This window comes from Neopsephotus bourkii, unplaced genomic scaffold (genome assembly GCF_033783945.1).
Source record: "Neopsephotus bourkii isolate Nb327-2 ecotype Australia unplaced genomic scaffold, CSIRO-AGI_Nbou_v1 NB_196, whole genome shotgun sequence".
In the NCBI taxonomy this organism is placed as follows: domain Eukaryota; kingdom Metazoa; phylum Chordata; class Aves; order Psittaciformes; family Psittacidae; genus Neopsephotus; species Neopsephotus bourkii.
In genome coordinates, this window is record NW_026900709.1 from 14,695,635 (window position 1) to 14,713,135 (window position 17,501).

The window sequence follows — 17,501 nt, forward strand, 5'->3', positions numbered from 1 at the left end:
CCAGCTTGGCAGATGATTTTGTCTAACCCAATGCCTTTGTCTTGTCACATCCACCCAAGAAAAGGCACAGCTGCAGGAATACTTTCTCTTATGCTTATGCAAGCACTGACACAGATATGGGAGCTCCAGGAAACTCCACGTTTTCAGTGATGGAGAACATGGAAGCTGGTGTGAAGCCACTGATATTACAGGAGTCAGATCATGGTCTTCCAACTTCAGTAACAAGTAATTTAAGACTTATGGTATGAGGTCTGTTGTTTGCTTCTGACAACTTATGAACAACAAATCAAAAGTTTTGGGTTTTATGCGCTGTTTTTTCCTTTTGATTTTTTTCTTTTTTTGAAGACCAAACCCACAAAAAGTTCCCATAGCATCTTACTTTAGTTTTGTAATAAATGTTAAAATTAGGAAGAACATCATTAACCCAATTCTCTACTACCCTCACAGGGCTGTGTGCATTTCTAAGACACCAAATAAATATTTGGCACAGCTATTAGCAGCAACTTAAGTGACAGACTGGCATCTCTGATAGCACAAAACACTTCTTGAAGAGGTTACTCTGTATCTTTTTTTCTAATGAAACAAAATAGATAGTAAAACCTGCAGCTCAAAAATACCATACGACCTGTTGCTTTCTTTAGCAGAAATACTTAAGGAAGAGTATATGAAACAGGCCCCTATAAACACAAACAATTTTGGTAAGCAGGAGCTAACATTCAATTGCCACCCATGAAATGGATATAGCTCCATGGCATGAAAGTAAAATCATGACTTCATTCCAGGCTTGGCCTCAAGTGCAGCCAAAATTAGTAAAAAGATGTTTAAGGGCATGTTTCTCCCTGGAGAATGGAGTCAATAAAACTATGTGTACTGGAAAATATAAATTATTAATATCTACTGGAAGGCTGTGATGCTTCAAAACTGCTATCTTCAAAAATAGCTTTATGGCTATAATAATTCAAGCTCTCTATCTAAATCAAGGACAACACACAATCAACATTTACTGTTACAATCTGGAGGTTTAACACATGCCCAAGACATTCCAAAGCAGGCATTCAGGCCCACAAAATATGACACTTAAAAATAAGATATAAAACTAAGATTTGTTTCTATTATTTGCTTTTTGACTTTTCACCACACATGTTGTATCTATTCAGCCAGGAAAACTAGTATGTTTTTAGCAATGATATTATTTCAACAATAGGCATTGTTTATTGTTAAAATGTTTATTGTTGGGGAAATTCACTCCAAAAGCCCCATCACATGCACAACAAATAGGGAATTCATGCAACTGGTAAGCTTCCTCCTGCCACTGACACATATATAAGTGTTGATAATTCACAGCACAAGGTAAAAATAAGCTACTCAGCTATCAGCTAGAACATACAATCAAAATTTAATTTCAAGTTTATGAGGAAAAAACCCCATATATATTCTGAGAAAACCAATGGAACTTGATCCTTTATGGATTTGCTGCCTGAGGCACAGCAGGGGGTTGGTTCACTGATGCTCTTCCCCAGGGTCATAGTGTTTAAGTATTCCTCTGGGTGGTTACTTTGATACTCAGAGATTTAGTCATAGCGCAAATACTTTTCACTCATGTGAACTAACAGTCTCTCTCTCTTATCCATCTCACCACCTGTCTGCACAATACTTGGAGATCTACTACTTCCTTTTCAAACTCAGCTAAAATGAGGTAATAGGTTAAAAAAAAACCAAAAGGAAAACATGACAGACACATCAAACGATATGATAGGGATAGAGAAAGCATAACTGCGTAAGTCTAATGTCCTTAAGAAATCAGTCAAAAAGATCAGGTACGCTAAGATTTCAAATTCACAAATTTAGCAACCAGAGCATCACAGAATGAGACTGCTGACTTTTGTGAAGAGAGGCAAAACAAACACAATCAACAAACAAAAACATTTCTTTGTAAGCCAGTAGTCTTCCCAGAAATTTCACTGACCACCTCAAAAGGGTAGGATTTCTAAAATGCATATTCAATCACAGCTAATCTTTCCATTAGTAGCCTCATACTTTTGTCCAGCAAACATTACACAAGGGTCCTTACACACTTCTGTGTGTGTACTTTTATATCCTCAACATAAAGGCACATGAAGGAAGGGTATATGATGTTATCACAAGAATGTGCAAAGCCACAGACCACATTTAGGCTGACCTAAAATTAGATCCCGATTGTGTTAGGACTGAACACTGACTCTCTTCGCTTTTTTGTAGTACTACATAAAAACTAGAGGTCATGGCTGTAGCAACTTGACATCATAATAAACATGTCTAAAAATCCCTTTCAGTTCACTTTATAATTCAAAGCCAAAAACTCTTCCAGAAGGCTGACAGAAGAGCTGCAGGTCTAATAAGAAGTATGTACCCATCCAATTCCCAAGGCACTCTTGTCAACTGAGACATTGATGAATAGGAACTGAGCCGCTAGCCCATTCCCATGGCACTGCCTGACTTGTAAGCACCTTGTGACCATTCAAAGACACCTCAGCCAGAGGAGTCTGCTGGGACAAAATTAATTACCTGCCTTAGGCTCTCCTGAAAAGCACTGCTGTGAAGGTATGTGGCTTACACTTTCAACCTGAGAGTTGAGGGGTTTTATATCCTGAGATATTTTTTGATATTTTTCTTTATCAAATCCCTGATTATCCTGTCTTTTCCAGAAAGCTGAGATGAGAAGGTTAATTTCTTACAATTATCACTTTTCTATTTTACTGTTAAAAGATGCTTGTTTAGAGATAAGAGTGAGTAAGGAGGGCATAATAGTAAACAAGAGAGTGACTTAATTGAAAGCTACCAAGTTAAACCTTGAGCTACTCTGAAAGTTAATGATTCAATAAAGACTCTGGTACTACAACAGAGCAAAACAATGGCAGCTCTGCAAGCACTCCGACTTCCCCGAGTCAGGGGGTTTCCCTCCACCCCCATAATAAAATACTTGAAAGCAAAAATGTTTGCTTGAGAATAGCCTGCTCAGCTGCCACAATTCATGTTTTGCACACTAAAAACAATGAATAAATACATTTTGTGGCCTTCAACTTTTTTTTGTTTACCCTTTCACCCCCAGACAAATGGCATTTACTGGAGACTGCTGTCACCTAGGAAGTATAATTGAAAACAACAGCAATCCAGCTTTTTTAACATATTCATACTACATTAAAAGGAGACTTTGCTCAATAGTAATAAATTCAGAACCTTATTCAAAAAACCCAACCTCCTCCTGAACCCACCACAATGTCAGCCTATGTCATCCTCCCTGATACACCAGCCAGCTGCTCCTCAGGTGGGAGACGCAAACAGGCACCAGAGGAGCCCTCTCACAGGCAGACCATGGAGATGGGTTTGAAAAGCAGCCCTCTTCCACCAGTCCAGACCCCCAGCAGGGAAATGTAAGTCCTGGTGCTGGTCTACCAGCCTTTCCTCCCACAGCTCTCATGGTCATCCAACAGCAATTCCTGCTGGTTTATGCAGACAGCGCTTTCACTGTAGGGGCTACAGATCCCCAGGCTGGCTTTGGACCAGCTAGCTGAGGTACCTGCACCAGAATAGCTGCAGCAGCACAGAGCTCAACACTGACCAATTTGTGCTGATTTGCAGCAGATGAAAAACATGACTTATTATAGGCAAGCACAAAAATGATTTACCAGTACAAAATAAGTAAATGTAACATGACCCCAAATTCCTCTCACTACCCTCAAAGGGGCAGCATCTAATGAGAGCTACAATTACTGCAGAGGCTTATTTACTCTGTAGCCTTACACTACATAACAGTATCACTTGATTGCATTTCCTCATCAAAATCTAAGGACTGCATGGGATGGTGAAGCTACAGTCGGTAAATGATGTTCTAGTTCCTGCCCGCATCCTTCATAAAGACTGATGAGGGTCAAGCTCCACACCATGCAGCCCATATTTCCTATTTCACACTAGACAATAAAATAAATATGCAAATCCCTATTGCTTATGAAAGAGCAGGATGCTAACCAGCTTCAAATTGAATCAGGACATCAAGTTAAATATTTCATGAAATGACTGATGAAGTAGTAACCAAAAGCCATCTATCTTTTCATCCGAAAGCCTAACGACAAGTGGTCCAATGCATCCTGATGTTAAGTTTTAAGAAATATCCTTGCTTAAGTTCTTGCACTTAAATATATACACACAAAAAACCCACAAAAAACCTAAACAGACAAAAAAACTGACTCAGAAAAAAAAAAAAGAAAAAAGAAAAATTTCATCAGCTCCTCTTCCTTTTATCCCTCATTTCACTTTTAGACAACTTACATATTAATTGGATTTTCCATCAAATATTTATTGTGATACACATTTATGCTCCTTTTCCCATGTTCCCTATTTCATATGGTAAAAAAAAGATAGGAATTGATGGAGAACTGAAGCAGAGGTCCCAGAAATGCAAACTTTTTTGGAGGGTGGGGGACAGGACTAGAGAAACTGGAGTTGTTGGCAAGGCAGATGCATAAACTGGAAAGAGGAAAAAGCCTACAATTTTTCAGATTTTATTTTATGTTAGCAATTATTCACATCTCCCATTTATCACAGGTTGCACTAAATACTGTATCCGTATTTGTAGAGATGGGGAAATAAAAGCCATGCTATTTATCCTAGAGTTGTTTTAACCTAGTAAATATTTGTGGCTTGTGTGCATCTGTAAACAAGTCATATCTTTTATCTACATTCAACCCCTTCTTCAGGGTCAAAAAAAAACTACAAAAAAGCAACAAAGCAAAAGTGATCAAAACTCACTGATAGAACTTCAAATGGCATCAACATTTTAAAGATGTGAGGGTGTTTGGAGATGTTTTGCTAAGGGAATGACACATTTATAATCCAGTTTTTCCTCAGCACCATAACTGGTTCAGATCAAGGGCAAAGACAGACACTGACAGGCTACATGTAAATTTATCTTTCAGACAGCTTTTCAATCTTTCAATAGATTATACCTGCCCAGCTACAGCCTGACCTTACATCTGGTTGTTCAGGGGGAAAAAAAAAAACCCTAAACTTCAAGGCTCAGTTACTAGGAGTACATTTTAAGAGCAAGTAAGAGTTTTAGATGGCAGAATCATCTGTTCCTATTTCAGGGAAAATACTTCAGCTTTGGAATTAATTTCTAAATATTTGCTATTATGTACACTAAATGATGAATGACTTCTGTGTCTTCAATTAATATTATATTTCAACTTTATAATATATTCAACTATTTCATCAATCCAAACCAATGTGTTTTACAACAAAAACAAATTCCTTTTTCCAATAAACAAATGAGACCCAAATTCAAAGATACACAGTAAGCACTGTGCATGCTCTAATCGAAACATTATGCGCCAGACTCTGGCTTCTCAGATGTAAAATAAATTAAGATCAGTAGAATTAACGCTGAATTTCAGTCATATAGAAAAAAAATTGTGTCTCCATCTTCAAACCATCTAATGCATGCAGAAAGATTTGGTTCTGTTTATGATGCTTCTAGAAGCTCAGCATCCAGCATTCAAATTGCAGCATGAACTGTTTATATAAACCAATGCTTCAATAGAGTTTAGATAGGAGCAATAAGTTTATTTCAGAATTACCATAATTTGGCAGCAACACAGAACACCTGTTTGCTCAGGAATCCTCTGAACCTTTTTATTTAAAGTTCTTTAAATAACTTAATACTGGGAGCACTTTAGAACATAAAGTGCCTGATTCACAGCATCACAAAAACCTTTGGCTTTTTTGTTTCCTGCATGCATGTACGGAAAAGGCAGGTGCATTTCAAAGTGTGATTCCATTATAACAGTTGGAATGCAGTTCCACAGGGAAGTTCCTATTGTTATTTTAGCACTCACTGTTAATCTTACCTACATATGTATTTACTGTAAGTACCTAAATGCATCTTAAATTTAAATGTAAAACCTGCTGTACTCATTTTAGACAAATAGGGCAATTACACAAAGTGCATGACTATGTGCTGCTTTATTTTCTCCATCTAAATCAGTAATGAGTGACAAGTTCAGTGTATTTCATCCAATACGATGGTAAACAGTGCAGGTGTTACTACAGTTTTACCGTGTTCTCCGTTGCCAGCTGCATACAAGTACAATGAAACAAGTATTTTATTCACAGCCTTTCACATCTAGCCTGAACGAGCCTGTTTTCAGAGATGCTGGCTTTTTTATAGAGAATTACATTTTATAGGATGTTTTAATGCAAAGACTGCAAAGCACCTTCACTGACGCTTTAGTACGATTTATAGCTGGAAAATTCTGCACTTAAAGACACCCCAAATCTCTATGACCTACGAGGCCGTGGGCTGCAGGGCCCCCTCCCAAGCCGGAGTCATAGGCAGGTATTTGCATAGGACACTGTGGTGCCGACCTGCGGGGAGCCCGAGGGGAACAAGCGAGCTCCGAGCCGCTGCACCCCGCCACCACTGCAGCAGGAAAACCGCCGCGGGGCGCCCCACACGCTGCGGGCCCCCGCCACCGAACAAGTGCCCGCCCCGTCATTTGCATGGCCCCTCCCCGCCGCAGGGCACCCCGGGCACACACACAGAAACCCCGCACAGCGGCCGGAGCTGCGGGCCCCCAGCGACCGCGTCCGCGAGTACCGCAGCGGTGCTCCCGACCGGCAACAGGCGACAGCCCGTCCGCACGCCTGCCGGTTTGGCGGAGCCCCGCTCCCTGCCCCTTCCCCCGCTCCGCAGCCGGGGCGCGGCTTCTTTTCCCTTTCCCCCCTTTCCAATGGGAGCGGGAAGGGAACGCGGATCATCGACGGGCCCGCTGCGCGCACGGCTCATTTCATGGCACCCACGTGAATTAGCATCACGCACAGACACAATGGTGAACTCGGCGCGGACGCAAGGCGAGCGCGGCTGCGCAGGCGGCGCGGGGTGCCCGCGCAGCAGCATTCCGAGCCCCGGCCCTGGGTATTTACACACCGCTCCTCTGAACCAGGCAGAGGGGGGTTCATTAAGAACACTTCTCGCCTCTAATCACACTCTCGCATGAAAATCACATCCTGCTCTCTGTATTTGGTTTTGTGCTTATTTATTTTCCCAATCCCATTTCAAGGGCTCTGTCTCCCTCCTGCCGAAATATTATCCTCAAATCAACAGATCTATTTCTTTAAGGCAGTGCCAGCATATCAAGTTTAGGATTTCTGAGTGCTGGCGAAAACAGACAAACACTACTATAGAGATTTGGGGATAAAAACTTTTACACAGTTAATTCCTATGCATTGTGATATAACAGAGAAATGACATGTCTTCCCTCCGGAAGACAAACAGGCCACTATAATCTCGGGGGGCCAGTTTTCAAAAATGAAGTATCATGTATAATTAACTAGGAACTACCATGAGACATAAATAGACATAAATACCTGCTTGAAAAATAACATATTTTGCATCAATATTAGAGCAAAATAAATGCAACGGGTTATAACGTGTCATTCCCGTGTGGATACAGCGACATTACAAACAACACAAAACACCACTTTCAAAATTATCCAAGAAAAATGTGGAGCAAAGAAACAAATGTAAGCACTCTGTTAGATATATTCCAGTGTTACGTTATTTTTAACCAAACACACACCGTACAGATTTCTTACTGAGAGAAAAATAGCTTCAAATACATAGCAGAATAATAGATTGTTGTTACTAAATATTTCATGATATTGGTAAATGGTCCATCTAGCATAAATTTAATATTACTCACTATACTTTTTTTCATGCACAACTGAAGTTTTAATTGCATAAGAACAATAGTAAAAATATTTTTACAATGAATCTGATCCCAGAACTTACACAATTTATTTAGCTTGGTATCACACTGATGTGTATCCTTCTGATACCACCTTATAAAATGAAAAACCACCCCTGGATTTATTAATAATAAGGAAATAGCAAAACCCCCACTTATATTTAAAATACTGAAGTGAGTGAAGAATCTGTAAAACAACTGACCTGTTCAAACTGTTGTTTTTCCAATCCATGCACTGTTTTTATTAATTAGGAACCAAACCAGATTGATCATCATTTTATAACGTTTGACATATTCACTGTCTTCCTAGTTCCAGCAGAATCTTCTTAAATTTCCCAGCCCTGTGTTTTATTGCTGGTACCATATGCTTTATTGTTCAGCCACAAGAGCTTCGCTCTGCACAAAGACTCATTACCTACTGCTTGCTGAGCAGCTTCAGGCTCACTGAGGCTGCCTGCATGATCACATGGGAGTTTTGTCTGAGAAAGCCAGGCATGCCACTGATTTCACCGGCTGGGAATATTTTTATCAGCTGAGGTCTACTATCAGGAAAGAACAACAAATTCTAAGGCTTCTTTACCTCATTAAGACAACAGTCATTGTGGAAATCCCCTCAACTTTTATTATTACTCCTATCAAAACACAGGTTCAAGTAGAAATTAAGAGAGTTGCTAAAAGTAATTTTTTCTTGTGGGGAGTGGCAAAACCCGTGCATTGTCTGCATCGCTCCACACATAGCACACACTGAAATTAATATTCTAAAGAGGTAATATTTTGCCAACGCTTCATCTGCCAGTGTTATCCTTTACATAGAGGACGAGCTTCTGAACGAAAAACTGCTCCTAAAAAGAAGCCCCTTGATTTAAATTTCTCTCATCAGTCAAGGGCATTATCAAGTAATCTTTGGTCATAAAATCAGTTTTGCTGGTTTCAGGGGACTGCTCAGGTGAGTAAGAATTGGCCATTTGATCAAGGATTAGTCTCCAATCCAAATGACAAATTATTCAGTATGATGAATCTAAAGTCTTCTTGATAATAATTGGTGAGACTCAGTGGGGTCGGGGAGGGGGGGAGAGGAGGTTTCTTTTGTTTTTTTTTTAGAACACAAAATTATACATTTAAATAACATTTTATATTGTTTAATGACTTAATATTTACCTAATCATTTTACACTGGAATAAGTGAATATCTATACTCAAAACTACAAAAGCACTTGCATAAAAAGTTAAATATTTAATGATTTTTTTAACTGATATATTTACTAGTATCAGAAATTGGTTTTTTTTCTAATATTTAGAGACAGCTTAACACCTATTATAGAGTGAATTCCCAGAATATCCTAATTTAAAACTCTTTAACATACTGCTAGTGATGATAAATGAGCAGCTCTTCTCCATGCTGAAAACTGGTACTGAACATATAATTAACCATAATATTAACATTGAAAAGATGCAGCTATTCTATGAAATAGTCAATTATCTCTGGAATAATTCATAAGCATTTTGAAAATACAAGATGGCAAAGAGAAACTGTGCTCTCATTAACATTCCGCAAGTGAAATACCTACTTACTCTATCTGTGATCTCCCTCCTAAGAATAAATGACAGCTTGTTGCTCATTGTATCATTATTCTAGTCCTATGGAAGTCAGTGGAAGTTTTGCTGCTGATTTGCATGGAAGAAGGGACAAGCGTGACAAACACAGATTCATAGGCTTTACTGCGTCGTCATGCAAATCTGTGACAAAATTCCCTGTTTCTTTATTGTTCTCTGCATCTTGCTCATTGTGTACTACTAAGGTTTTCTAACAGTTGATATGCAGTCTCTATGATTACACCGAATTATAAATGATGGGTAGTAAAGGATTCAGAATTACCCAGAACTAAATCCCGCAATGAATATCTTATAGGCTTTCACATTCATTGTGTTTAATAAAAAATTCCATTATCAAGAATGAGTGTATTTTAAAGTGCCACCATTTTTATCTACCCAAGGACACAGACTGAGCAGATGGTTCGTGGCTGAGAACCTTCTACGTCTCTTAAGCAGGAAACACTGCTGCGTATACACTAATGAGAAGAAACGAAAGCAGGCTAGATGGGTTGCTAACGAACAGCTGGTTTAGCTACAGCTATGCATATTTTTTTCCCCTGGCGATATCACTGATGATGTCATGATGCCAGTGTAGGAAGACATAAACAAAAGGCAGGCATTTTTGCTGCAGTAGCACTAGGGGGGGGAAGAAAACCCAAACATTTGACAAATGGAAAGAACAAAAACTGATCAGGGAAAGAATACTATTGTCATGTTTTGGGGGAGGGGGGTGGGGGATGTTGTACATACTATGGAGCACTTCTGAATTCCTGAAAGGACATTAGAGGAAAACACATTCAAGGTCATGATACAGTTAAACCAGTTAGAAGGAAAGTGTTGTATCTGCAGGAGACAATAGCAGCAAGCAGTCTTAATGGTGTACAAAAGGCAGCCTCAGTTAATCAGTTCTTCAGGGCTGGGGAGGGGACAAGGGGGCAGGAAAGAATCTTCAGCCTGCCATAGTGGAATTAGGGATTTCCTAACTTGACATTTTTAGGTGGCTAAATTATATTCCATGCCATACTCTGCTCTTACAGGTTTACTAAATAGAAAGAAGTCTTTGTCAGAGCCATTTTGTTGAACTTCTGCTCCAAACATACTATTGAGGAAGTGTGTTTTTGATGCCATGAAAGGAGTTAAAAATCATGTAAGAGTTTCACAGTGGCCAGAACCCAGGCCTCTCTTGTGGCTCCATATCAGAAAGAACTCCAAATGAGACACTACCTTCTAGCACCTCTCCTGTACCAGACAACTTCTTCATGAGAATCCAGATTCACCCCTCTAAAGCAACAGTGGGAGAAGGATATGCAAATGCTTAGCAGTCGCATCCACCCAAGGTTTCCCATGAGAGTTGAGGTAAGCAAAGGCTCTCCTCAAATAAAAGGTTTCTTGTGAATCTAAATGAAAACAGAATAAAGAACTTGCTGAAAAACTGTAAATAAGGGAACTGTCAGAGATCCCAGATCTGCTTAGCAGGAAAAGCAGTTCGCAGGAACATTATTATGTTTTCACATTCCAGAGAAGCTATAGCTAAAGGAAACTGCTAAGGAAATCCAGATTCTGAATCATCCCTATCATTAGTAAGGAATAATTACATAAAGCCTGGCTTATTGTACCTTATATGCATTTAAACTTAAGTACTTTTATACAGGTTATATTCACTGAAATACAGATTTGCACAGATTTAAAAAACAAACAACAGAACTCTCCAAACCAAACACCAGCCCCCACCCTACCCTCATCCAAACCACAACCGACACCCCAAATAAGCCATATATCACAGAACAGGCTAACACCCATGACTGAACTTCAAATCATTCCCACCTTATACAACTAAATTATTTGCCACGTATTGAGCTTAAGCTGCAGCTCAGTATGCTGTATATAGTTGGATGAATCATGTATGAATCAAAACAATTATTTGTACAATAATTGTTTCAGCTTCATGAAACAAAAAGGGGCAACTTGCACTCAATGCCTTGTTATTCTAAAGGGCTGAATCCTGTACCTTGTCATTAAATGCCAGAGCTCCTATTTCTTCAGAGAAACACCAGAAACACAACAACTTCCACACCAGCTGAGAAAAACAGGGGCTTACCAAAAGTCTCTTTTGCAGTCTAGTACCAAAAAAAAAAAAGATGTGAAGTCAAGGATTTATGAAGTGCGTACAGTGGAACATAGATGCTCAACTCCAGCCCTTGCAAACAGCATGGTTCACATACCATGGTTTGCATTTTACGAGCTGCTGCAGCAGCAATCCCAAATGCCTCAGCACTGGCTTTCAGGTTTGGATATAGATAATTTGTGATCGCTCCTCTGGTAAGATCTATAAACCTTGCCCACGCAAACTCCTCTCATTTGAGCTCAGGATGAGGAATGGCTGCAACCTTCCCATGGAACTCTGCCATTACAGAAGTTCTACAGAATTACAGAATGCACAGAAATTAGAGAAAATGGTGTAATGTTAATTAAAGCTCTCCATCTGAAGTTACTGTCAGTAACACTGGGGTAGGATAATTTCAATTCTACATATTGCTTTCTAAACCAGATATAATTTAATCAAAGTTCCTCACCCTGGCCCCAAATGTCTTGCTTTTTCTGGATACATCACAGTCATAGCTAAACTATCTTCAGGTACTGCCACATTAACTACTCCGTTCCAAATATTGGGGGTTGATGGGTTTCAGTAGCCTGCCAGAAAGAACAACATACCACAGGTTCCTGAATTACACAAATATGAAAAACTTACTCATTCCTAAATGACATTTTCAACAAAGAAGTACAACCATATTTTGAAATAAGAGTCTAGTCAGTAAAATGCAGGAAAACAGGCAAAATCTATTTGAAAGGTAACAAGACAGCCTCAGCTCAACAGATGGATGAAGAAAGCAGCTTAAAACTGAAGGACAGCCTTGTGAGAAGCTGTTCTGATTTCTGTCCCCTTAGCAATCTCATCTCCAAACTTCACACGGTGACTGCTAACATGTCAATATAAGTCTGACACTGCCACCTTTCACTACTACCTCTGGCACCTTTATCTTACCCCATCAACTGGAAGGACACCACATACAGTTTCTTTCCGACTTTTAAAAATTATCTCCTTGACCCAGAGCAACTTCCTACATCATGTGGTGCAAACCAGGCACAGAGCAAAGAGAATTCGCGGTACATAACGCTGGGAGCTATACAGTAGCATACCACTTCCTTGTGATTTTTAACACAACAGCTCTTGAAAACAACTTTGTGTTTAATGATACATTCTTGTCATCCTACAATACTTGTATCTTTCTAAGAGAAAACAAACCCTCTCACCAGGGTGATATTTCAGAGGAAAATGCGCTTCCTTTTGGAAATGACCACTGAATGGTACTATGCATTAGAAGGAACTACTGTACGCAAACAAAAATACTCCTCTGCAGCAAACATACAGGGTTTCTTTCTCCTGTCACAACCTTTCTCAAAACTGTTGGTTAACTACCAAAATCAAAGCACATACTGACTTTGGCAAGCAAATTAAAAGAGGTGTACTGAAAGATGTATACACAAGTGGCAAACGAATCTCTTCACTACTGTTATATTAGATGATGTAAATAATCAAAGCAATTAATTTTGTGTTTCTGTAATGCTTGATACAGCCATCAGCCAAAATGTCAGCAGAGCATGGAGGTTCAAAAATAAAACAAAGCAGTTCTATTTTAAAGAATCCTATCTTAAAAAAAAAACAAACAAAAAACCCCACCCAAACAAACAAAAAACCCCAAACCCTAACAAACAAAACAAGAAAAACCCACCAAAAAACCCCAAAAAGCCACACACACCAAAACCTCCACAAACTTAGAAGGCAGCAGACACTTTGAGAGATTGCCTGTGCTGTCTTGTATGTACTTCCCAAGCCAGGTCTGCTCCAGCCAGTATCCATGACAGCTCAGACACAGCAGTATAATCCATGCCAGGGAGCAATTCAGATCTACACAGAGCTGTGCTTGGTACAATTAGAAATTGCAAGACATAAACAGAAGAAACTGAGGTCCGGTTTCATTTTTAATTAACTATAATATTCCTTACTTCATCTCATTTCTCTTGCTTGGTTACTAAGCACACCTTCCTCATAATATAATTTCTCAGCTTGCAAATTTCACTTAGCTGTTCACCAGCAAAAAGTTTAAGTAAGAGCTATTTGAAGCAAGCATGATAGCTAGTATTTACTCTTTTTCTTCTTCAACTGTTTGGTTCTTTTAGGCCCCTTACACCACAGTAAACTAAAAAGGTTACTGAGTCAGCACAGTTAAAGCAGGAATAAAATCCAGTCAGGAGGAAGCAGACCTTCTTTCCTTACTGGACTTGTCATCAGCAGAACTTTCTAACATACCACTGTTGGCTAAACCAGAAACATGCAATTTCCATAGTGGAAGATAATTCTTTCATTGTTACAACCTCTGAATTTCTTCATGTCTACTGTAAACACAGGTATTTTAATTTGAGCAGACAGAAATACAAATATAATAGACAGATCTAGACAGTAATGTACACAATTTTTTACATTTTAGAGCAGTTGGTTTATGAAGCAACCCATCCAGCAAAGCAACATTTTCATTGCACTGCTAAAATACATAGAGGACTTTTAATCTTACAGACAAGAAGATACCTAAAATCTAAAATAAGGTTTCTGCCTTGAACTGCTAAACATCAGTCAGGGTTTTCATTCCACAGGAAGCAGATCTGCTAAAACACTTCTTCCCACCTTTGTACATCCTACCTTAGATCTGTCATTTAAAGTTTAAAAGGACACTGAATTCTAGGTTGCATGGTAACTTTTTACTGTTTCAAATAACCTTTAAAGCATAGAAAATTATTCTCTTTTAATAATTCTGTCCATTCCCACTTGGCCAGCGCTGATTTCTTCTCCTTACGGGTATCCAGCAGGGCTTGAAAAGAATTATTATTTACTTCTTCATGTATCAGCATTACTGGTAATATCAGCATGGCACTAGGAATTTTACTGCCTATGCTGAGTATTCTCTACCAGCAGAGCACAGCACATTTTTCCCTTGTATGTTCCATGACAGCAGACTATATTAAGAAAGTAAAAGTATTTTGCACCCTAAAAAAAGTGCAATGATTTCACTTCCCCTGAAATCAGTATTAAAGGAATTAAAGATCCTATCATATTTTTTTAGCATCCCAAATAAGCTTCATCGTATAAATACAAGATATTTAACTTGATATATATATATAAAGTTAAAACCTGAACCACTATACTCTTACAGCCAACTCTCTACTCTGTCATCCTAATATTCTAAAGCTTCAGAAAGCAAGCCCCTCCAATCCAGAAATATGCTTTCCAAGGAACACTGACTGCCATGTCTTTCATATAGGTAGAAGATCAATTAGCAATACTTAAATAACCACATTCCTATTAGCAAATCAGTGGACAGTTCTAGGATGCACTGGTATAAATCTGACTTCAATGATAAAAATGGACTGCTGATGAATAATCTGATGACAGCTTTCAGCTGGTGTTCAAAGACATACCGTGGGTTTGGTCTAAATACACAGGATAACTGTGGTGGTCTCATGCACTGAAACCTTGCAAGAATCAACATTTCTGCAACATGTTGAAGTTTGTTTGTAGAAGAGATTATGAAGTGACTGTTTAAGTAAGAGATCTTCCTAAAATGCATCAGGACTAAAGGCTTTTATTAAAGCATTTTTGTAGCCCAAATGTCTTTCAAGATTGCATCATTTCAGAAAGATTCATGAATGTGTTTTGTTTTTTCATAAAAGTGCTTGATACCTCCAGCTGCAGGACTTAATGTTCTGGTTACATTTTTTTGTTCACAGTATTGAATACTGAACAAACAACTCTTTAAAAAGTTACATTTATAATCATACTGGAACAGACCCCAGATTAACAATTGCTAGCCTTGTCATGACATTCAGTGTGTCAAGCTATGACACAGGCAGTTTGCAGAAAAAAGCAGCATCTAAGTAGACGAGCTGGGATGACTAGGTAAACTGAACCATTTGAGGACATCAGAAAGGGATCATACACACAAACACCTACCTATTTTTTTAACTGTAGAAGTTAATTTAATTTAAAAAAATACTGATTCCCCCACAAATCTTGTCTGATGGTTATACTTAATTATCATACCAGAGTAACAGCATTAACAGCCTTAAAAGCTACATACAACCTCATATAGAGCCTCAAAAGGCTCTCTAATGTATAGCTTCAGAAGCCAAATATCTTAAACGTCAAGCAGAATACAAAGGTGAATTCGAAGCCCCAGGATTGCGGAGAAAACAAACAGAGATCACTTGTCATCCCCTAACAGTTATGTTTACATGCCAACTGGAAATTTTATGTACGTAATGACAAAGGTGAATTTTACAAAAGAATTTTAAAAACAGTAAAAACATTTTCAGGAACTGCTCCAAAACATTAGAAACAGCATGGGAGGTGAAAATTTTAACAGTTACCAATATTAATGAACCCACAGGTAAGTGGAAAGGAAAAAGATCAGGAAGAACTTGATTCTATTTCAAGAGGCAGAGGCAAGGAATATACATTTGTGACAGTAAAAAAAAAAGTGTGACATGAAGAGATGCAGTAACATCACTTTTGAAGCAGTATTAGATACACATGAGAACAACGAAATAAAGTATTTTTTGAGGTGAGGGTTTTGTGATACTTGAGATGGAAGATGCTAAAAAGTCTGCGTAAGATTTTTTGCTTCACAGGTGAGTTCAGTTAGCTAGATTAGAGGAGAGACAAACTGCTTACTGAAAAATGACCTTACAGTAAAGGTCTGAGAGGGATACATCTATTGTTAGCATAGGCATCATAGAGTAACTTTTTTGTTTTTTAGATAAGCCAGAAAAAGCACAAATGGAAATTAAAAGGCCACTAAATAGAAAGTTGAAGGATAGGGAAGGAAAAAACAAAGTGCCTTTTCAAAAATACAGAGTGGCAATTTAGGAGCAGAAGAACCAGGAGTGGAAAAAAGCACAGGCAAGCCAGTATTTCAGAAGAGCTGAAATACGGTACACTCTTGAAGATGGGTTCTGGAAGATGAGGTTGAAATACTTATTTTGAGATCTAGGAAATAACATTTGTATCTAATCTATATATGCAGAAACCAAGGCACATGGGTCCTAAAGTAACTGAATGAGAGAGTAAAGTAAATGAATGAGAACAGCAGAAATCTCATACTGTAACAGACAACTTAAGCTAGGAACATAAGTCTAGCCATTAAAAAAGTCATAAAAAAACCAATTTGCTTGCATCTAAAGTCTCCAGCAAACTCAGGAGGCAATACTGACAGACTGTAATGTGTGCAGAGCAGAAAAATGGAAGATATGAAAGGTATCCCTTTGCTACACAAAATCAGAGAATTTGCTGAAAATACATCAATAACCTCAGACTAGTATGTGTGGGGGGTGCGAAAGCCAAACTCCAGAATACTAGACAGGCAGACAGCTGAGTGAAATCTAGCCCGAGCTGGAACTGAAGTGAAAAATCCTGCCTGTCCACATATCCATTGTTTTATTCAATCTAAGCATATAAACAAGATGACTCTGTTAGTCATAGGCGCACTGGAGCCCTCTACCTGAAACCCAGGCATCAGCCAAAGCCTAATTGTCAAGAAGCAAAGCCAAAAATTCAGAGGCTCACATATACATTAAACATCAAATACAACGTGGGGGGATTTTTACTAGACACTGAGTAAGCAATGAGGGCTCTCAAGCCATAGCTTGATCATGTGCAATTCAACAGCAGGAATAAAAGCTAGCAACAAATAGCAAGCATTCTTATTAGAGAAATATTACAAAGAAGCTGCCAGGCACTTAACTGCTACACAACCATTACTTTTGCTATAGAGGTGTCATAACTAATAGCAGTATTTCAGAACTTTTCTCTGCATTGTGAAATGGAGAGCCTAACTGCTAAGATCAGACTGGCAGCAGAGACCTGAAGTAAGTTTGCATGAACAGTTAAACCCTGAAAGCCATTTTTAATGGATAATTTTGGGAGACTGCGCAGTTTTACTGTTCTATGCCTAGCTTCCCCATATGGAAAAATAAAAGAAAGAAAAAAAGAAAATCAAACATCTTATTGTTACTTATG

The 17,501-nt window shown here is 38.7% G+C and overlaps 1 protein-coding gene across 8 annotated transcripts in view; it reads right to left on the reverse strand.

Moving 5' to 3' along the window:
- The window catches only part of CSRNP3 (cysteine and serine rich nuclear protein 3), a 109,453-nt gene that overhangs the window by 40,397 nt on the left and 51,555 nt on the right, over positions 1-17,501 (reverse strand). Inside the window, exon 1 of one of the 8 annotated variants that reach the window (XM_061343620.1) lies at positions 9,784-9,870. The exons of 5 other annotated variants lie outside the window; for them this stretch is intronic. The gene's annotated coding sequence lies outside the window, so the exon portion shown is untranslated. Of the gene's footprint in view, positions 1-6,319; positions 6,441-7,984; positions 8,262-9,783; positions 9,871-17,501 lie in introns of those variants that run through there. 2 more of the 8 variants (XM_061343594.1, XM_061343611.1) reach the window with 2 other exon arrangements.